The 23,262-nt window shown below is 45.5% G+C and overlaps 1 protein-coding gene across 4 annotated transcripts in view; it reads right to left on the reverse strand.

Annotated features, from left to right (window-relative positions):
• The window catches only part of LOC115085149 (glyoxylate/hydroxypyruvate reductase B-like), a 144,903-nt gene that overhangs the window by 81,274 nt on the left and 40,367 nt on the right, over positions 1–23,262 (reverse strand). For 3 of the 4 annotated variants that reach the window (XM_029590804.1, XM_029590802.1, XM_029590803.1), the window contains exon 2: positions 5,080–5,289. The exons of the other annotated variant lie outside the window; for it this stretch is intronic. The gene's annotated coding sequence lies outside the window, so the exon portion shown is untranslated. The remainder of the gene's footprint in view (positions 1–5,079; positions 5,290–23,262) is intronic. 4 annotated transcript variants of the gene reach the window in all.

Here is a 23,262-nt window from a genome sequence, read left to right on the forward strand (position 1 = left end):
TGGCAGATCAGTTGTGCTGCTGGTGAAAGCCTTTCTGCGAGGTGGCTGCCAACAGTCAGCCCATCACCTTTTGGCCGGAAAAAGTGACATGTGGGTGTGTACTCCCATGTGGCAGCTCAGTGCAGACAGCACTGCTGATAGTTTCTACAAGTGACATGTTATGACAGGAGCGTGTAAGGCCTCCATTAAATGGTGGCTGGGTGTCCCAACAGGGGACATCTATATCATGAACAGTCAGATCGTGATCGTACCATGAGCATGCATGGCCAGGTGGCTATTTTCTTGCTTCACATGCGCACTGTGTTGTTCACTAACTCCATCAGATAATGTGTCCCATATCTGGCATGAAACAGGTGTTTGGTACGCCTTGGATGCAAGGTGTGAAGTAGACACCAAGGCTGAGCTCTGCTGCTGTTCCATCAGTAGTTGTACTCTCACTAAACAGTTCATACTGTTAGTGGGGACATGATGGCCAAGGCGTAACATACTGTACTAATATTCACATACCATATACATGTACCATGTCACAACATGCACATGAGCACCTCGGGATTGGCATTCATAAACCGGATAAATGGTGGCTGCAGCCTTTGAAGCCCCAAATGCCCTGTTTTGAAAGCTATGCCAGGCTGCCCATTGACCTCCACATCACTGGTTTCACATTCACAGTCACAGCCAAATACATGATGTGAGCAGCGATTATTTTCAAGTGGTAATCCATGAATATGTAGGCCTGAATACATGTACATGCATATTCAGTTAGAGGGAGGCCAGTGAAGGGTGTGTGTGAAACACAACCACCGAGTCATGGGAGCAGGCACTGTACAAACTGTCACCGATGTTTCATGTCTGTACTTCATGTGGTTATGGAGGCTGATACACAGTATTATTGTCCCCATGACAGCACTGTTGGCTACGTACTGCCATAGCAGTGTGGGAGAGCTAACTGTACATGCATCTCCTTTCCTTCACAACGATTCCATTTAGCAGCATACAGCCGGCACAACCATGTGCATGTAACAACATAGATGGCTCTCCTTTCGGCCAGCTGCAATGACCCAAGAGTTGTGTGGATGTGGGATGCTACAGTGATAAGGGACCTTCAGATAAGTCTGTGCAGTGCCAGATGCTTTTTTTTCTCACGCACCCATTCATGAGGCATCAGGATGTTGTAGGGCTGGTTTGTGTTCCCTGCTGTGTATTGAGGCTGTGCTGCTTAGGCCCTCACTGATACCACTTGCAGACTGAAGGGTCGTTAGTGTTGCTGCAAGACGCACAGGACAATAATATTGAGGGGTCGCAAATAAGGAACGAGTGAAGTATGTAGGGTTCATTAGTCCTAATGGCCGTAAATGAAGCACCTATATGCATGTGACAGTGATGGCATTAGGGACTGACAGAGATAAGGCCCATTACAGGTTCAAATGTTGTAAGGTGTTAGCAAATCTGGTGAGGCCTGTGAGTGTGTTGTGTCTCATGAGGACAAGTGTGTACAGTACTTTCATCCTTGGTGGCTCATCAGTATGTAGCAAGTGCTTAATCCAATGCCACTGAATAAGTAACACACATACAGCACCTCAGCAGTGCCTAGAGCCAGCCCTTAGGCACCCTGTTATGGGCTATACCGTCAGATTTAGAGCACCACCCCCAAACAGTTGTTGGGTGGACAGACTTAGCAAGTCATACAAGTAGCAGACTCAAAAATAGGTCTGCACATTAAACTATGTCCTACCCCCATCTGTGCCCGAACTGCCCTGCTGGGCCAGGGTTCTGACCCATGCCTTCCTTAAAGTGGGTCTGTATAAGGCAGTGGCAAAGCTGGCTGCCACTGACTGTGTTCTCATGAAGTCGTGCACACACACATGGGGGATCAGGTCTGAGATCAGGATCTATAGCCATAGGTATTTCATGCTGAAGAGCCACATTATGGAAAACACAGCAAAGCAAGATTATCCTAGCAACTTTGGGGGGAGCACTCCCCCAATCTTGTCTAAACATCGGAAGCAGTAACACTCCCCCAGTCTTGTCCAAACATCGGAAGCAGCTCTTCAGAAGGCCGAAGGTATGTTCGATGACTGAGCGTGTGGCACGAAAGGCCTCATTATAGCCCATCTGTTGCGCCGTGGCAGGCCGGAGGATTGGGGTCATAAGCCAGGGCCTGCATCCATACCCTGAGTCTCCTGTAGCAATGACATAGGCAAGCCATTACAAATAATGATGTTTGTGTCAGATGGATGTATGTGCTCAATAGATGCAGTAGAACCGGATGGGATGAGGCAGGCCATTCTTGTTTCCTAACACCCTATTTACGGGGTTCCATGCTTGCTTTGTCCTACAGCAGGTGAAGGGCCCCTAAACAGTGATATTTATGTCAGCAGCGTGTATGTGGTAGGTCCGTAACATCACGGTCCTTAAAGATTATAGCCCTGTGTTCGGATTGTATGCATCATGCACTCTAGTCATTGTATACGGACATATCTGCTCAACCTGACCTTTTATGTAGGTACGCATTCCCAATAACATACATGGTGTAATCTGCCTGCCTCTGAATGTGCACAGCTGACTAGAAGTGATCATGAGAAGTATCATGAACGTCATGACCTCAGGAACACCTGTGGAAGTGAGCTGCCCTTACATTACAGTTGTAGAATCACCTTTGACAATGCCATTAACCATGGCTATACCTAACATGTGTAGGCTGTCCACTAGTGAAGTGAAGTGAGCAAGCCATGCCACATACAAGCCATACTGTGGCTGGTGTGAACCTGGTGCTTGGCAACCCATAGCAACTGGTTGGTGCAAGAGCCATTCCACCACTTAAGGTTACACTATGAACCACTGAGGCCTGTTGTGATGGGGACATATCACTCCATCCGGACAGGCGTATACATCACATTTGTGTGCCATTACAGAGATAAACATTGCAAATATGGTCGATGTATGGAAACGTATTTCTTACCTACAAGCCAACCATCACCATACAAGCCAGCTTCGAATTTGCGAAACAGAGATGATTGCCTGAGTATGAAGGAATCGTGCGCTGATCCTGGAAACCTGGACATCACTGAGAGGATCCGCATTCCAGCATCACACACCACTTGCATGTTGAGGGAGTGGAACTGCTTTCTGTTGCGGTAGGCTGCCTCCATCTGATGGGGTGGAATGATGGCCACATGAGTGCAGTCAATAGCTCCAATGACATTCGGAAAGCGGGCAATGGCATAGAAACCACGCTTGAGGTTCATCAGGTCCTGTCTGTTGCATGGAAAACCTATGTATCAGGCATGTGGGCTATAACTGCTTCAATGACCTGGTCCAGACACTGTGAAAAGATGCTCTGTGACATCCCACCCACAACAGCTACTGTGGATTGGAATGAGTCACTTGCTATGAAGTGCAGGGCGGCCAAGAGTTTGGTGAGGCCGGGGACAGCACGGCTCTTTTGGGTTCAAGGGTCAAGAGCACCTCGTATGTCTTCATATATTTGCAGGATGGCACGAGAGCTGAGGCGATACCTGGTGATCACAACGTCCTCTAGCATACCCAGCAATGAGGTTTGTGGAAGATAGATCCGCTGCCTGTACCTGCGGCGACATCGACCCACGTCCTGGCATCTGCGTTGGGCCTGCTCAGCCATGGAGTGAGCCTGCCCCATACACTGGGAATGTGTAGATGGTGTTGGGAACATAGACCTACTAAGAACAAGCCTTTTTATTGGGTAGGAATAGCTTTGTAGGTGTGTGGGGATTGGTTTTATTCATTTTCGCTCATTGCGATAATATTGCGGTGTGCGCTATGCGCAGCTATACAGCCTATCGCAATTGAAAAAGGTGTAGTTATTGGCCGCATTAGGAGCCGCGCTAACAGTGCAGCCGTTTCGCAGTTTGAGGAAAGTCCTCCCTACTTTACATTTGTCCCGCCCCAACTCCGCCCCCTGAATACTAAATTTAAAATTTGCATTCGCAGACCACGATAACAGCGGTTAGCGCGGTGTGCGAAATTATCGCGCGCAATACGGCCATATTGCGTGCGATAAGTCCTTAGAAAATAAGGCCCATAGTGCGGGTATTTCCCTGTTTCCAAAGGATTTGCATTCTCCCCCTACATTCATCAAAATGCTATAATAACATGAGCATCAAAATGCTAAGAAAAAAGGGCATGTTTCTGGAAATTTTAGAGTTACCGCACCACGCGCGGTAGTGAGACGTACATTTCACAGAGAGAGAGGCCCTCATAGTAGTCAAGTATTTATATGGACTCTATATCAGGGTTCCATCAAGCTAGGGCAAGATAACAGTACAAAATTTCAGTTTTGTGAGACTTTCCTCACTCCAAATGATGTCAAATCTTCACCGAGGTGTACTGTGCTGTTTGTATGTCTCACTCTGCATGAAAAACTGGCCCCTGGCCCCTGAACCCTAAACCACCACCGACACCTCACCTCAAGCTAGTAGAAGGCCATCCTATAGGCATATAGTTACCACACTCTGAGGGCCTCCCCAGAGTCTCTCCCTCTTCTCTCCCAAGCCCAGAAATGGCTGAAATGCAATTCAAAAAATTTATCGCAAATTGTGTTACAGTCGTTTTAGTCATATTGCACAGCTTAACGCCAGGAAAAAAGGTGTAGTTAAAACCGTGCAATAGCATGCGTTATTGCTCCTCATTTTCATAAATCCCACCCAAACTCCTCCCTAATCCCATCCCTTCCCAAATTTTGCATTTGCGCCGTGCGCTAGCATTATTATCGCTTGCGTTATGGCATTAACGTGTTATCGCGTGCGTTAACGCCATAACTCATGTTGATGAATGCCCCTGTCAATTTGTACCTGAGGAAACGGAGGGTGAAGTGACTTGCCCGGGGTCACAATGACCTCTGACACCCCACCTGTTCTCACTAAAGCTACTCCTCCAGCCAGTGCCTTACATCTTGTCATGCAAACAAACCAGAACTCTCCCAGGAAAAACTACAGGCATGCCGACACTTGTTTGTTTCAAGATAAAATAGAATAGTAATAACAGTTAAAATCTCAAAGTTCTGACGGTTCCTTCAGAGTGCAGCGAGGACTGCATTTTACTTACCTGATCCGCCTCCGCTGTCCCTGATGAAAGTCAGCAGTATGCAGGAGATCAGCTTTATTTATGCTGGGGAGTTACAAGATTCACTTTCTTGCTGAGATGGCAGGTCCTGCCCACAGTGCTTATATATCCAGCCTACTTGCTCATGCTTACACTGCTGGTTAATGCCAGGGAGCGAGGGGGCGGGAGAGAGAGGCAGTGTCTATTGAAAACCTGGAAATATCAACAAAAGAGAAGAGGAGGAAGCAGGAAGCCGAATATAAAGTAGCAGTTGGAAGAGAACCGAGGAGGAGAAATAACCCACCTAGCATTTTAGCAACAGAGAAGAATCTGGATATATTCAGCAAGCAAATTATTAACACAGTGAAACTCAGAGGTGATTAAAAAAAAAAAAAGGAGGGGACCGGGGTCAGTGGCAGCCTCCACATTCCACTCTCGCTACAGTATAGAAAAAGAAACACTTTGCTGCAGTTCAGAAAAGGTTTCTGGCAGAAACTCTACATTGACATACAACCTTCTTAGAGACATTAACCCCGGAAAATCATCTAAATGATGTTAAAACAAAGCATTCATGGAAAATAATACTTTTATTAGAGATGGGATAAAAATGATCTCACACAGACTTGCTTTCTATGCTTTCGCATATTAGGGGGGGGGGGGGGGGGAGGGGGATTTTGAAAGCCATTGCCATGCATGCACGTAAATGGTGATTATGAAATAGCCCAAGGCTCACTGCACATACAAATATGCACATAACCAGGTCACGTGTGTACTTTTATGCCAACTGCAGAGAGGCGTTTGAAGAGGTATAGTTGGAACTTATGAGCATACTTTTTTATTATTAAAAGTATGCACATAAATGAAGCCACTTAAGTTAGGCTCCCATTCCCCCCCCCCTCCCCACCTGAAAAGGAGGTGTAACTTTAGACAAATTAATCTGTGCATGTATTGGGACACTTACATGTGAATTTTCAGACCAAAATTATGTATGTAATTTTGCTTTGAAAATTAAAGGTAACACATGCATAAGAACATAGGAAAATGCCATACTGGGTCAGACCAAGGGTCCATCAAGCCCAGCATCCTGTTTCCAACAGAGGCCAATCCAGGCCATAAGAACCTGGCAAGTACCCAAAAACTAAGTCTATTCCATGTTACCATTGCTAATGGCAGTGGCTATTCTCTAAGTGAACTTAATAGCAGGTAATGGACTTCTCCTCCAAGAACTTATCCAATCCTTTTTTAAACACAGCTATACTAACTGCACTAACCACATCCCCTGGCAACAAATTCCAGAGTTTAATTGTGCATTGAGTAAAAAAGAACTTTCTCCGATTAGTTTTAAATGTGCCCCATGCTAACTTCATGGAGTGCCCCCTAGTCTTTCTATTATCCGAAAGAGTAAATAACCGATTCACATCTACCCGTTCTAGACCTCTCATGATTTTAAACACCTCTATCATATCCCCCCCTCAGTCGTCTCTTCTCCAAGCTGAAAAGTCTTAACCTCTTTAGTCTTTCCTCATAGGAGAGTTGTTCCAAGCAAGTAAGCAAGTTTGCTTATTGTAAATGGTGTTTTCAGTAGCTAGCTGGATGAATTAGCCATGACAAGTGGGTGACATCATCTGGTGGCACCAAACAGACTCATCTCTCCTAGCTAGTAGAGCTTTGAGCTCTTCTGAGCATGTGCGGGAACTCCTGCATGGTCGTTGCCTCATTAGCCTCCCTGTTTTCTAGAGCTAAATCTAGATAGGTAGTCGACTCTTCAGGGAGGTGGGTGGGAATTTAGCATTGCTAACTCATCCTATCATCTATGGAAAATACCATGTACAGCAAGCAAATTTGCTCTTTTTGTCAATAAGCAGGGTTGAATTAGCCATAAGATGTGGGGAGTACCAAGCTAAGTACTGCAGCAGAGTATGTATTCAATAAGCAACCCAGACCACACCATGGAGAAGAGACTACTGGGTGACCATGCTATGCAAAACTGTTTTCCCAAATTTACTGCCACCCCTTGAAAGGTTGTCCAGATATTAAAGGGATGTAAAGGTGTAAACTGACAACCAAGTTGCAGCTTTGCAGATGTCTTCAAGAAGTAATGCTCGTGCTCGCAGATGAGTAATGAATGAGGCCATGCTGTAACCTGATGACCTTTGATGGAGTCTGTAATTTGTAAGCCTGCTGATATATAGCAATGTTGGATGCAATCGCCTATCCAATTAGACAACGAATATTTGGTAACTGCAGTCTTAAATCATAGGACATAAATAGCTGTGAAGTCTGATGATGCAGCTGAGTAGTTCTTTTGTAGGCTAATACTATTTTGCAGTCCAGGGTATGAAGGGTTTTCTCACCTTCATGTGTGTGTGGCCTCATAAAGAAGGTAGGCAATACAATGGTTTGATTAACATGGAAAGCTGATACAATTTTTGGCAGAAACTTCAAATGGATGCTTTTTAATATATTTATAAATGATCTGGAAAGGGGTACGATGAGTGAGGTGATCACATTTTCAGATGACACTAAATTATGCAGAGTAGTAAAACCTAAAGTGGAATGTGATAAATTGCAGGAGCACCTTGCAAGACTGGAAGATTGGGCTTCCAAATGGCAGATGAAATTTAATGTGGACAAGTGCAAAGTGATGCATATAGGAAAAAAATAACCCTTGCTGTAGTTACACTATGTTAGATTCTATTTTAGGAATTAGCACCCCGGAAAGAGATCTAGGCGCCATAGTGGATAATGCATTGAAATCATTGGCTCAATGTGCTGTGGTGATCAAAAAAGCAAACCGAATATTAGGAATTATTAGGAAGGGAATGGCAAATAATATGCTAGATGTCATAATGCCTCTGTATCGCTCCATGGTGAGACTGCATCTTGAATACTGTGTGCAATTCTGGTCAACGCATCACAAAAAGGATATAGCTACACTGGAGAAAGTGCAGAGAAGGGTGACCAAAATGATAAGGGGCATGGAATGGCTGCCTTGTGAGGAAAGGCTAAGGAAGTTAGGGTTGTTCAGTTTGGAGAAGAGACAACTGAGGGGGGATATGATAGAGGTTTACAGAATTATGAAAAGACTTGAACAAGTTAATGTAAATTGGTTATTTACTCTCTCAGATAATAGAAGGACTATGGGGCACTCCATGAAGTTAGCAAGTAGCTCATTTAAAATAAATCTCGCCCTACCACCGTGAGCCCCCGCGCCGACCACGCGGGGAAACTAGATCGCTTCCTGCTGGTTCGTCTCGCCGCCGCCGCCCTCGCAAGCGCATCGAAAGGCCCCCCCACTGCGAGCCTTCCCACCGCGAGAGGCACGCCAGAGGCCTAACCCACGTCAGCAGGGCGCGCCGCCTACCTACCTCACTTCGACGCGACAAAACTAGATTTAAAAGGCCCTGAGCGCTCCCAGACGCCCTCTTTACAGCGGCAGCAGGACCCAAGAGGACGCCCAGAACTCCAGAAGCAAGGTAGAGCTGGGAGAGAGGCCCGCGCGTTCGGCGCTTGAGCCCATCGGGGTAAGGCCATTGCTCTCGCCCTACCACCGTGAGCCCCCGCGCCGACCACGCGGGGAAACTAGATCGCTTCCTGCTGGTTCGTCTCGCCGCCGCCGCCCTCGCAAGCGCATCGAAAGGCCCCCCCACTGCGAGCCTTCCCACCGCGAGAGGCACGCCAGAGGCCTAACCCACGTCAGCAGGGCGCGCCACCTACCTACCTCACTTCGACGCGACAAAACTAGATTTAAAAGGCCCTGAGCGCTCCCAGGCGTCGCACGCCGGGCGTCGCACACCGAAGGAGCACGACAAAGGGGCCTGCCCCTTTGTGTGCCCCTTCGTGTGAACCGGAGCACAAGCAGAATCCACCCACACCAAAAGACTCTGTCACGCATCTCTGCCTACAACCGGAGCAAGGTACATAAGCGTCACCCTAGCATGCGACAAGTGATCCCATTCTCCAGATCTCATACACATACCTGCTTACTCAACACTCACTCAACCACTCCAGCATGCAACTAGCCTCACCAGCAATCAACCTGCCTCGACAGCACTCATCCAGCCTCACCAGCATTCCTCCAGCCTCACCAGCATTCCTCCAGCCTCACCAGCATTCAACCTGCCTCACCAGCATTCCTCCAGCCTCACCAGCATTCAACCTGCCTCACCAGCATTCCTCCAGCCTCACCAGCATTCCTCCAGCCTCACCAGCATTCAACCTGCCTCACCAGCATTCCTCCAGCCTCACCAGCATTCAACCTGCCTCACCAGCATTCAACCTGCCTCACCAGCATTCCTCCAGCCTCACCAGCATTCAACCTGCCTCACCAGCATTCCTCCAGCCTCACCAGCATTCAACCTGCCTCACCAGCATTCAACCTGCCTCACCAGCATTCCTCCTGCCTCACCAGCATTCAACCTGCCTCACCAGCATTCCTCCAGCCTCACCAGCATTCAACCTGCCTCACCAGCATTCCTCCAGCCTCACCAGCATTCAATTCACCAGCATTCAACTCACCAGCTTTCAACTAGCCTCGACAGTATTCATCCAGCTTGTCTAAAACTTAGAACACCATTTTCAATATTGCATCATTATTCCCAACCAATTGAGCCACAATAATACACCTCTACACCATACCTAAAATCTGGCACAATATCAGAAAGCACACAAAACCTGCAATTCAGCACATCGCACGACAACAAAGACTTTTACCAATAATGATCTCACCGATAACACAATTCCTAGGACTCTCTCTGTTTACCTTAACACTATTCAACGCTCAGTCTCTCTCCAAAAAAATGGACATCCTCAGTGACTACCTCATAGAAGTCAATCCAGATATCTGTGCAATTACAGAGACATGGCTAAAACACACAGATACTGTACTCACAAAGCAGCTGCCCATACAATCTTACGACTTATTCTCTGTCCCCAGACCCAAAAAAAGAGGTGGGGGACTCCTCCTTGCAGCAAAAAAAGGACTTAATATAACCCTACAACTTACCAACTCCTCCAATAAAATAGAATTCTCCCTCTTTAAATCCGAACAAATCCAAATAGCTTTAGTCTACGCACCACCAGGAACCTTAGAATTAGATCCCTCTCTACTGATTGAACTTATAGCCAAACACATAAACGCCGACAAACCTGCTATAATCCTCGGAGACTTTAATTTACACGTAGATGCTGCTCCACAATCCATCAACTGCCAAACACTCCTTTCCTCACTCAACCATTTGGGCTTTACTCAAATTATCAACAGTCCTACCCACAAGGCTGGCCACACTCTGGACCTCATCTTTATTAACGAACCCTTTAACATTCATACCAACCCCACTTGCTCACCAGTTCCATGGTCAGACCACAGAGTCATCCAAACAACCCTCAGGATCAACATCCCACCTCCTCAAACCACTACCAAATCCACCATCCACTTCAGGAAACCATGCTCCCCAGACATACTCAGCGAAAAGATGTCCGAAGCATTAAACCAACTAGATCTCACAGACGCAACAACTGCAACTACCTCATGGATCAATATTAACAACAATATTGCAGATCAAATCTGCCCAACCACAACCAAAACTATACAACCTACATTAGACAATAGAAAACCTTGGTTTACACCCGAACTTAAATCCCTAAAACAATCTCTTAGAAAAAAAGAACAATGCTGGAGAAAAAACCCAACCGCTTCAACACATGCCATCTACAAATCCCTCCTCAACACCTACAGGACTACCATCCTTAGAACAAAGAAAGAATTCTATGCAAAAAAAATACACCACTTCATTTTCGACTCAAAGGCTCTCTTCTCGTACGTCTCCTCTTTAACTAAACCATCTCCTCCTACTATCCCAGACCACCAAGCTCTCAACAAAGCAAACGAACTAGCCAACTACTTCAAGACAAAAATCACCAACCTTACACAATCAATCACATCCAACAGCCTTACCCTTACACACCATCTCACAGCCTTGCCACAACTAAACACAAGCCTGGATTCATTCGAGCTCACTTCTTCACTGGAGATTGAAAACACACTCAAAAAACTCAAACCTTCCTCCCACCCATCAGACCCATTACCAACAAATCTCCTCATCGCCATACCAAACACCATCTCAAAACCAATTGCAGAAATTATCAACACATCCCTTTCTCAAGGTTTAGTTCCTAACCAGTTAAAATTAGCAATCCTGAAACCACTACTAAAGAAACCAAACGCTTCCCCATCAGACCCAGCTAATTTCAGACCCATCGCAAACTTACCACTCATCGCCAAACTGATGGAAAAAATTGTCAACAAGCAACTGTCAGATTTTTTGGAAGATCATAATATTCTATCCCCGGCTCAATATGGCTTCCGAAAACGCCTAAACACCGAATCGCTCCTACTATCTGTCACGGACACAATACTAGTTAATCTGGAGAAAAAACAATCCTACCTGCTGGTTCTTCTAGATCTTTCTGCTGCGTTTGATACGGTAAAACACTCTACTCTAATAGACCAACTAGCCAACATAGGGATCAAAGGCACAGCGCTCAGATGGTTTCATTCCTTCTTAAGCAACAGATTCTACAAAGTAAGGATAAACAACAAAGAATCGCATCCAATCCTTACTGAGCAAGGAGTCCCGCAAGGATCCTCACTTTCACCCACCCTCTTCAATATCTACCTCCTCCCTCTCTGCCATCTACTCTCAAACCTCAAGCTTACTCATTACCTTTATGCAGACGACATACAAATCCTTCTTCCGATTACAGAATCCCTTCAAAAAACGATCACTTACTGGAACGAATGCCTTCAGCCTATTAAAAATTTACTCTCAAGCCTCAACTTAGTATTGAATGCTAATAAAACCGAAATGCTCATTGTCTCCCAGGATCCACTCACAATCTCTTCCAGCCTCTCTCTACCAAACGCAAATATCACGTTCTCACCTGACGTCAGAGACCTTGGAGCATGGCTAGACAACCATCTAAACCTAAAAAAGTTTGTAAATAATACCACAAAGGACTGCTTTTACAAACTGCAAGTCCTCAAAAAACTTAAACCCCTCCTTTACTTCTCCGACTTCAGGCTAGTACTACAATCCATCATTCTTTCTAAGCTCGACTATTGCAACTCCCTGCTTCTAGGAATACCCACCAACACTATCAAATCATTACAGATGGTTCAGAATTCAGCGGCTAGAATACTAACAAGCACTAACAAAAAAGATCATATCACCCCAATCCTTCGTAATCTACATTGGCTTCCCATTAAACAAAGGATACTCTATAAGGTACTCACTATCATCCACAAAGCGACAAACAAACTAGCTCCCATCACATTAACCTCTCAACTCCAACCGCACACGTCTTCCAGACCAATCAGAAGCGCATACAGAGGAACACTGCATGCTCCGCAAATAAAATCTTCATTGAGCAAACGAGCGATTTCTTCAGCAGGCCCCCACCAGTGGAACACGCTTCCCCCAGATCTAAGATTAGAAACTAGTCACCAAGAATTCAAAAAAAGACTTAAGACCTTTCTTTTCAAACAAGCCTTCCCAGACGCTTAATTCTACTCTGACGGACAGACATCCTATATATTAGGTACCTCCTAATCATGGACACCACACCAAGTCCTTTTTTAAGACTCTGCAACGGAACAACTATCTTTGAGTTCAAAAAATTCATTTCTATATATATATTTGGCACTGTTAATACGCCTTTATTCTACATTAAATAGTTATACTGCTTATATTAAATAATATAATTTTTATGTATTACCAGTTAAACTATAATTTATTTTATCACTATGTTAAATTGTCATCTAGTTAAATTGTCATCTAGTATTACCAGTTAAACTATAATATTTATTTATCACTATGTTAAATTATCATCTAGTTATATTGTTCCATATGTTCTACTGTTCTATGTAAAGCTCCGCTCTCTGTTGGGCAGTTCATTGTTTTATGTAAACCGGAGTGATTTGTAGTCCCTACAAGAACTTCGGTATATAAAAATTAAAAATAAATAAATAATAAATAAATAAAAATTCTTTTTCACTCAGCACATAGTTAAGTTGAGTGAAAGATGTGGTTTAAAAAGGTTTGGATAAGTTCCTAGAAGAAAAATCCATAAACTGATAATAATTAATAAGCAATAGTAGCTTGAGATTTATTTAATGTTTGGGTACTTGCCAGGTACTTGTGTCTTGGATTGGTCACTGTTGGAAACAGGAGACTGGGCTTGATGGACTCTTGATCTGACCCTGTTTGGCATATCTTATGTTCTTATGTTCTAACCTATTGTGGAAAAATTGCATACATGGTGGATAATGAACTAAAGCCTGGAGTACATGGACTCTTCAGGCCAAGGTTACTGCTACAAGAAATATTACTTTCCTTTTTAAAAACTTAAGGGAAACCTACTCTAATGGCTCAAAGTTGGGTTCATCAATTGAGAAAGAATGTTCAGATCCCATGGCATAGCTGGTTTGGGCACTGGAGGTTTAATTTTCCATAAACCTTTCATGAATCTTGACACCAGTGGATGAGTTGAGATAGGCTTATTGTCAACTTAAATATGTTAAGCCGCTATGGTGCTGAGATGTACTCTTGCTGATGATGTGGCAAGGGATTCAGAAAGAACTGAGTAGGTTAGTAAATGCTGACACTATATGGAGAATCTTTTCACTTAAAGCACAAGCTTTACTAGTTAATGATTTCCTGGCAGACTATGTCTTCAATCTCTCTTGGCAAGAAGAGATCTGCAATCACTGAGCATTCAACATCCAAACTGTTAGGTTGAGGGATGAAAGATTTGGATGAAACAGGCTTCCTCCCCCATGAGTTAAGGCTGAGTCCATTCCTAAATGAATCAGAGGACTGCTGGAGAGCTGTACCAGATATGGAAACCCAATTTGTCTGGGCCGTGCTGGAGCTATGAGTAATAGGTAAGCTTGATAGTGCAGCATTTTCTTCACTGGTCTGGCTATCAGTGGAATTGGTGGAAAAGCATGAATGAGATCTATACTCAGGAAAGCGTCCTGAGCTGACCTGAGTTTGCTGGGGTCAATGGAGCAAACTTTCTCTAGTTTTCTGTTCTGTTCTGATGCAAAAAGATCTATCATTGGAAGACCTTATAAACTGAATAATCTGTAGGCTGCTGATTGTTGCAGAGACCACCTGTGAGAACAGAAAACTCTACTGAGATTATCCGCCAATATGCTAGAGAACCCCAGAAAGTAGGTAGCTTGCAGGACAGCTTGATGTTTGAATGCTCATTTCCATATTCTTATTGCTTCCTGGTAGAGGGTACATGACCCGTGCCTCCTTGCTTGTTCAGATAGAACATGGCCACTTGGTTGTCAGTTTGAATTAGAAAGCTTTTCTCTTGGAGAAGGTATGTGAAACTTGACAGAGTATGGAGATATGTCCCCATATCCAAAACAGGGTTCTTTATCTTCCAGAGATATGAATGTAGCCCGCCAGTGTATTAGAGGTCCTTATGGGGATCCTGAGTGGGATGATCAATATATGAATGCTGGTTTAATGATATGGGAAAAATATGAAAAGCAAGCAGGGACTGAAGCTGCACAGTACCCCCTATTGTTAGGGAGACCTAATGAGAGAGGGCAGGTTCTCCCTCGGTACACACCATGGCAATTTACTGATCTGACTAATTTAATCCTGCAATTGCCGCCATTAACCAAGGGTGCAGGGGCTTGGATTCGTGATTTTGAAAAATTAACTAGTGGATTGACATTAGCCATTGGAGATATTAAAGCATTATTAGCTAGACTGCCTGGAATTGATGTAGATGCATTGTTTAGACAGGCTAGAATGAGGGAAATTACATTAGCTAATTCAGAATATGATGGTAATCCTTTTAATCATTTTCGTCAGAATGTCTGGGAAGCTTTAAGGCAAAACTTCCCTACACAAAGAGATTTATCAACTCTTATGTCACGTGTATGGGATGGGACAACTGATATCAGACTGCATGTGCAAACAATGCAGGAAGACTGGTTTAGGCAGATGGAACAGCCATTTGACCAGCTCGGAATGTTACCTCTGTTTTTCCAAGCTTTAAGGAAAACGTTACCAAAAAGTGTACAACAAAAATTAGATCTTGTAGTAGGTTTAGAAAGCAAATTATGGCCAGAAATGTTTCGCAATATATGCCATTATGGGGATTTGTATATTAGGGAGAAAAATAAGGGGACGGATGATTTGACTATCATCCGTCCCCTTATTTTTCTCCCTAATATACAAATCCCCATAATGGCATATATTGCGAAACATTTCTGGCCATAATTTGCTTTCTAAACCTACTACAAAAATTAGAAGTGTATCTATCACTCTCAGTTCTAGTAGGTTGATCTCATAATGCCTAACTGCCAGAGACCATAGACCATTGCTTCCCAAACTTTTATCCAATATGACCCCATTTTAACTCTTGAAAATTTACACGACCCCAGATGCTGACCAAAACAGTTCTCTGCTCTGTCCTCTCCAACTCACTGCTAACCTGACGCAGCAGCAGTGTGGGGCCTGTGCATCAGCGCACACTCATAGACCCCAGTCCTCCAACACAGATTTCCATTCTAACAAGAGGGGGGTGGGACCTAAGAGAGTACGCCAATCACCCCTGCTGGTTGGAATGGAGGTCTGCAGAGAGCACAGATCTGAATGTGGAAGCATTTCTGTTTCTTGTGACCTCCATCCACTTATTTTGTGATCCTCATTTGAGGTGACAACCCAAAGTTTGGGAAACAGTGCCATAGACTGCCATTACTGCAACAGGTCTCTGTGCTCCTATGTAACCCCATTCCCAGGCACGGGTTGCTACCTGATGAGGCCATAAAAGTATCTGTAGTACTCGTGGGGACAGGAACCTTCCCAGGCTAGCTTGACTTTTCCTTCCGAGGCCTGGATTCTTGGTCAAGTGGCAGGGGGGGGGGGAGGGGGGGGGAGTGACTTCCAGGGCCCTGAGTGCTAAGGGTTGCTCCCATGCGTCCTATATCTGATCCCTGGGGTAACCAGTGTGTGCTGAGAGTGCCAAATAAATGACTGGAGTCACTGTGTTAGTGTCCAAAATAATTCCTTTACTGTTGCAAATATTTAGAAATGGCACAGCTCTTAATCCACAGAAGCACAATGTTCTCTTTGTGCAATATCTTCCTCTATCTGTGCAGGAATATCAGCTGCCCGAGCCAGGGGAACTTCTAACCCCCAGGGACTGGAAAAATACATTCCCCAGGTGGGCAGGGTGTCACCTGGATAGGAGGAACACTCCTCCAACTGGCAAAGATACAGTCAGTCTCTGCACCGGAGAGAGATAAACTCTCTCTCTCCCCAGGGGTTTAGTGAAGCACCAGACGGGTAGCTCCACAGCTGTCAGTCTCTGCCTTTACTCACAGTTTGTTGATTCAGACTTTGTTACTGAAGCAGGATTCTCAATGCTCCAGGCAGGAAGGAAGGGCAGTCAGAACTTCCAAACTGTATCTTGAAATTAGGCTTACATAACTGAAGATAACTCTGGGGTGGCTCACAACAGGTCACAGGCACCCCCTTCCTCATCGAGGCAATGGGGGGGGGGGGGGAGGTCTTCCCTAACCTGCCCAGGCCAAGACCCAGGGCTGCCCATTCCCTGAGCCCAGAAGCTGAACAGGCTCCAGCAAGGCCTCTAGACTTAAAAGGTAAAAGTTCAAAAAATGTACGCAGACGGACGATCCCAACCAGACAGGTTGAGCACTGATTAGGGAAAACTCTCCTGATCCTGGCCAGAACTATCAAACAGGGCTTACTTGGCCTGGTTGGGCCTGTAAAACAACAAAATCTAAACTCCTCTCTGCTTCCTGTACTTAGTACCAACTCAAAGGTCTGCCTCCCAAGCTGTAGCTGGGGAGGGTTATATCCTCACCAGGGGGATGGCCATTCCAGACCCTGCAGAAGGAGGGGCTGTATTTGAATGGGACCTTCCCCGAAATCTATTCTGCACTGACTGCTGCTAAACCCAGGGCGTACTGGTAACCCGACAAATGCCCAGGTTACACCTATATATAAGGTGGAAAGAAAACCGGCCTCCTGGGACTTCCGGCGATGTCTTCCTGAGCGGAGGTCTGTGCTCTGAGCGCCTTGGGGGTCCGCGACTTTAAAGCCTTAATTTTACTGCACACCTCTTGCCAACTCCTCTCAAATGCAGAGTTTTGACTTGCCAAACCTCCAGAAAAGACTTTTATCATCAGTTTGCTGCAATATAATGAGCACTGGACAGGGCCGTTGCTCTGGAAGACAAAATAACGACAGAGTCTGCTTCCCTGTCCAAGGGTATTGTTACGAGATAGGAGTTTTAGTGTGCCCATGGGCCTCAGCCCGACCCCAAACGGATCCAGGACCGAACTGAGGGTTGACGGCGTGTCCACCATGGCTGACTGTCTGACCCTCTGCCAGGCCGGCAAGCTCCCATGGCCAACAACAGATGATGTTGGAATGTGAATGGTCCTCCGACCATTCCGAGCCCTTTCGGACCTGCTGCGTGGAACAACATGAAGCAGCAGGCCTGGCCTGAGGTCGAGGGCAGACGGGCCTTGACACAGAAACATGACCACAAGACTTGACAACAGGATCGATGCAACGGCATCGCGGACAAAGACATGACAGCAGGATCGATGCAACGGCATCACAGACGAAGACTTGACACCACAGCTGATGCGAAGACATCACAGACCAGTGGTCGATGCGATGGCATCCCGGACCAGGGTCGATGCGACAGCATCAGGAACATGACAAGATACCAAGATGATGCAACGGCATCCATGACGAGACGAAGAACTTGACAAAGTCCAGACGAGACAAGAAGCTGGGCGGAAGGACATTGGCACTGTCTCTCAGGGCACCCTACTCAGGCCACCCGTGGGACTGAGTCGCGGACCACCCTGTCCCACTGCGCGCCCTACACAGCCCGAAGAGGCTGGTCACGGACCACGCTGGGAGCGGGACAAGCTCAGGGAAGGATCCAGTCGAAGCAGAACTCCGACGGAGCTGATGTTGTCCAAAGCTCCACCAACGGCTGGCAGGGTGCTATGAGGATCAGTTGTGCCTCGTCTGCCATACATTTCTGAATAGTCCTTGTGATGAGCGGAATTGGAGAAAAGGCGTAGATCAGGCTCTCCTTCCAAGGGATCAAGAACGCATCCTGTGCCACTCTGTTGGGAGTTGGCCATAGTGAGCAGAAACGAGGAAGCTGGGCGTTCATTTCTGTTGCAAAGAGATCTATTGTTGGGATCCCCATTGTTGAAATAGACCTTGAGCCACGGTTGGGTTGAGAATCCATTCATGAGGATAAAACACACAACTCAGTCCGCTCTGGAATTGGCAATTTTTTAGGCTGAGGCGTCTATGTACTACATTATCAGAATTCCAACATCAAGTCAAAGATTTGTGGACCAGATTTCTTTAAAGAGGATACCCACCCAAATGTATCAAAAAAGCATATTTGAGAGCGAAATACACCCATCGAGAATGGTTATTTTTACCCCGATCCGACGATACAGAAGATTCTCTCACTTGTGTTCTACCATTTTCATCAATGTCAGCAAAAATAAAGTCCATCATTTCTCACAATTGGAATATCTTACAATTACATTCTGAATTTCAACACTGTCCTAGATTTGCATACACTCGTGGAGCGAATCTGAAGGACCAGCTGGTACACTCAGACTCCACTGTTCGTGATTTGTCTTATCATTCAGGTTCCCATTCGAAATGTGGCTCTTGTACTGTCTGCCACGTCATGATTGAGACTTCAGTTTTACATTTTTCAACATTGAATATCAACATATATTTACATCATACCACCAACTGTGTTTCTTCAGGGGTGATATATATTATTCAATGTCCCTGTCAATTGTGTTATGTGGGTAAAACAAAGAGGACTCTGAAAACTCGATTAATAGAACATCGTTCATGCATCAATATGCAAAGGATCACAGCGCCTCTAGTTACCCATTGTCTTGATTTCTCTCACACCTTTGAAGATTTGAGAGTCTGTGTACTTGATCAGCTGACTCCATCATGGCGAGGTGGTGACTTTGACAAAAAATTGCTTCAGGCAGAACAGAGATGGATCCATCGACTCAATACAGTTCACCCTCAGGGTCTCAACAGTACCTTGGAATATAACGTTTTCATTTGATTTTGGCTTCAAAAGATGACGTTTTTGCTATGTGCCTGTTTATAGTTGATACTATACTTAGAGTTTTGCGTCTCGTATCCTTGACTACAGAATACGTCCTTGGTGACGTCATTACGTCCGCTCAAGAGCGGGCTATTTAATTAGCTAAACTAGCTGAATGCGGTCTCTAGCTCGGCGTTTTTGCAGAGGATGACTTTGAGACTTTCTGTCCTGGCTTTAAGAGGTGATCGCACCGTCATCAGTCAGTTAAGTATTGATTTTTCTTTCCCACTAGATTCTATTATCAATTGTTGGCTTTGTTTTATAGATCACACATTATGAGTTCTTTTGACTCCTGAAGAAGCAGCCGGTAGGCTGCGAAACACGGCCGCTGTCGAGTCGAGTTGACATCTGATGCATTGAGTCAGCATCAGATGCATATTCTGAACTTTTATTTTGGCAAAGCATGTGAATGGAATGGACCAGCGTGTGTGAATTTTGATATATCTCCTCCTGCTAGAGCTCTGTAGTACCGAGACATTAAAAAAGAATTATAAGAGAGTGCTCTAACCCATTTATACAGTTGTGTACATACATTAGAATCACCGGAGAAGAGTGCTATACTTCGTGGGATTTTCTACTCATTTACACAATTGTGGTTGTGAAATTTATTCATATAACTTGTGAGAACATCGGAAGATGTAATCTAGATGTCCTTCAGAGAACACTGTAACGTGTAAGTTGAATATCTACAGGCTGCAAATGATTGATAAGACCGGACGGCTCTGTATGAATGCATTGAGCACGTTGACAAAGGCTTGCTGATGCAGTCCTGTTCTTCATAATAATTTATTTCAAAACAATATTTTTCAAAAATATTTTTGTATTATTTTGATTAGACGGTGTGAAAAATTGTATACCTTTTTAGCGATACCTTTTGTATTGATTGCTGCTTGTACTGAAACAGAGGTACTGCCACGAGGACGGATGGATGGGGATATGTGTATAGGCATCCTTCAAGTCTATTGAGCACATCCAATTATTTGGTTGAAGAAGGGGGAGAATGGACTTGAGGGGAGGCCTCCCAATTTCTTTGGAATGAGGAAATATGGGGAATAAAACCCTGGGTTCAGGGTTGTCTGTGGAACAACTCGGATTGCTTGTTGTTCCAGAAGCATGGTGACCTCTTGTCCGAGTTGAGGATGATACTTTTGTATTGACCAATGTAGATGAGGGAGAAGGGGTTTTGTCGTAAATTAGAGTTGATATCCTTGTTGCACTATATCGAGAACCCACCAGCCTGAAGTTATTGCTTCCCACGCAGGTAGGCATTGTGTAAGTCTGCCCGGGGGTGCTTGATGTAGTAGTAGTGTTGGCTGTACTCTCAAAAAGATTGTGTGGACTTTATAGGGGCTGCCGGCTGCTGTGCCTGTTGTCTTTGGATCCGTGGTTTACCTCTTCTATTTTGTGATTGTTGCTGTTGATTTTGTGTCCTTTGATACTGTGGGTATGAAGGTTGTCTATAAGGCTGAAAGGAACGATAAGGCTGCCTAGCTAAGAGTTGACACCGATTATATCCAAAGTACCGTCATGAGGATGAAAATGAAGATGGTGTCGTCAACGACTGGACTGCTACAGCCTGTTCCTTCAGTTGGGTGATAGTGACATGGAACCTCTCTCCAAACAAATTGTCTCCAGTACAGGGCAAATTAGCGAGCGTGTCGTGAAGGTCTTCCCTAATAGCACTAGCTCTGAGCCATGTTAGCCTCCGAGCTGCAACCGCCATAGCTGAAGCTCTAGAAGAATTTTCGAAGCCTTCGTAAACTGCTCGCAGTAGGTGTCACGAGCATTCTTCCATGTCCTGGAGAAGCTGTGGAATCGGTTCTGCAGTAGAGGACAGTAGACCCTTAGTCAATTGGATGCATTCATATATGTATTGTATCATGTAGAATTGGTGAGTGTGTATTCGCACTGCCAGCATGGAGTTTTGGTAGATTTTTCTTCCAAACTCGTCCAGTGTTCGATTATCTCTTCCCGGAGGATAGGAGGCATGTGTCTTTGATCTCTTGGACCTCTGCATAGCGGATTCTACCACTATGGATGTATGTGGTAGTTGTGGCACAGTATAGTGAGATGATTTTGGCATATCGAACTTCAGATCGGTTTTCCGTGACACTGCAGAAAGGGCGTGTGGGGTTTCCCATGACTTTCGAAGGACAGTGTCCAGTACCTCCTATGGAGGAAGTGATGCCGGTTCTCCTGGAGTATCGAAAATCTTCAGAAGACCAAGTGTTTCAGACCTTGGGTCAGGTAGCTTTTGGACATCTAAGTGGAGGATGGTTCCAAGTTTATCCAAAAACTTTGGGTAGGATAAATCTTCAGGAGGAGAGTAAGGCTCCTGTGGTTGATCTGGTGGATCTGAAGGATATCTGGTCGAGGAAGAGTGTGATGAGTGAGTAGAAGGGGAAGCCCCCGGTGATGGATGGTCGTGAACAGGCGAGTCATGTACCATGAGTTTCGGTGACTGCTCTGGTTGTATAGGGATTTCTTCCCATTCTTGTGGTTCAGGAGAACTGGGGGAGGATACATTTGGTAATTGGAAGGAGGATTGAAGGGAGTCGAAGAACCCTGATAGTGCCTCAGATAAATTAGAGAAAGCCTGTTGAGCCGATGGAAGCATCTTTGGACATGGAACCTCTGCTGGAGATGATGAGGTGTTGCCTAAATCACGATCTAAAGGTAGTATCTTAGAACCTGGAACCTGACTTCAGTGATCCTCTGTCACCTTCTTTACTGGTGGTTGAGGAGTGTTCTCATACCAAGGGCGTGCATACGTTTGTGCTGATGATCGTGAGAATGAGGAAGAGGATGTCCGGGAAGAAGAAATCCTTACTACATCCCTTTCTGAGCCAGAGGATAGTTTTGAGGTCTTTGTATGGTGAGATGAAGTAGAATCCGAAACATCACACTCAGACACACGACCTCTTTTTTGTGTGTGGAGATGTTTATGACCCTTTTTGGAGGTAGCATGTTTTCTATGGTGATGTGATGTCTCGTGTCTCTTCCCTGAGGAGTCAGATCTATGCGTATGCGTCGGCGTCAATTCCAGTGATGTTAAATGCTGGAAGAGTGCCTACGCTTATGCTTCGAATGTGCCGGCTTCAAGTTTTCTGTGGAGTGCATCAATTTTTGCACCTGGGGCATCTGAGTCTGCGCCGATTGCACCGGTGTATGCGCCAGTTGCCTCGGAATCGACACCAATGGCGTCGGAATTGGAGCTGGTTGCGTCGGTGTCTGAGCTGGTTGTGTGAAGGTCGGCGTTGGCTGTGTCGCTCTAAGCGCCGGTTGCTCCGGTCTCAACGCAGGTTGCGTTGGTCTTGACGCAGGTCCGTCGGCTTCGTTTGTTGCTTGTGCCTCGATAGCGACTGCTTCGACTCGTGCGCTTCACACGTCGATTTTGACTGTCTATGCGTCGAGTGCCCCTGGTGTCATTTTCGCGAGGCGTCGTGCACCTGATGCGATGACGGGCCAGATCCCTGTGAACTGCTTGGGGTCGGGTGAGAGATTAAACTCCGTTCCCCTTTATCTGTTAGACCCTTTGACTCTCCAGGCCTGGAGAGTTTTGGGTCTAGGGACAACGCTCTCCTCGCAGTTGGGGGTTGAATCTTTGACGGGCCTGGCAAGGAGTGAGCTTCAGAGGGGGGGCATACGAACCACCTGCTACCTGCTGTAGGCCTTGAATCTTCTGGGCCCGCTGACATTTGGCCGCAGTTTTCATAGTCGGCCTGGATGTGCTCGGGCCCGAGGCATCGGTAACATCGATCATGTCCGTCTGTCACAGATATGATCTTAAAGCATGGGTAAGGCTTGAATCCCGGTGGACGGCTCTGTTTTTTCAACATTTTAAGATTGCTGAGAAGAAAGTAAGCTCTGTGTGCGATCCCGCGCGCGGAAAAAAACAGACTGAGGAGAATCTGATACTTTCCTGCGCGGGAACACACGTGCAGCCGCAGAGGA

The sequence above is a fragment of the Rhinatrema bivittatum genome, chromosome 2 (genome assembly GCF_901001135.1).
Source record: "Rhinatrema bivittatum chromosome 2, aRhiBiv1.1, whole genome shotgun sequence".
In the NCBI taxonomy this organism is placed as follows: domain Eukaryota; kingdom Metazoa; phylum Chordata; class Amphibia; order Gymnophiona; family Rhinatrematidae; genus Rhinatrema; species Rhinatrema bivittatum.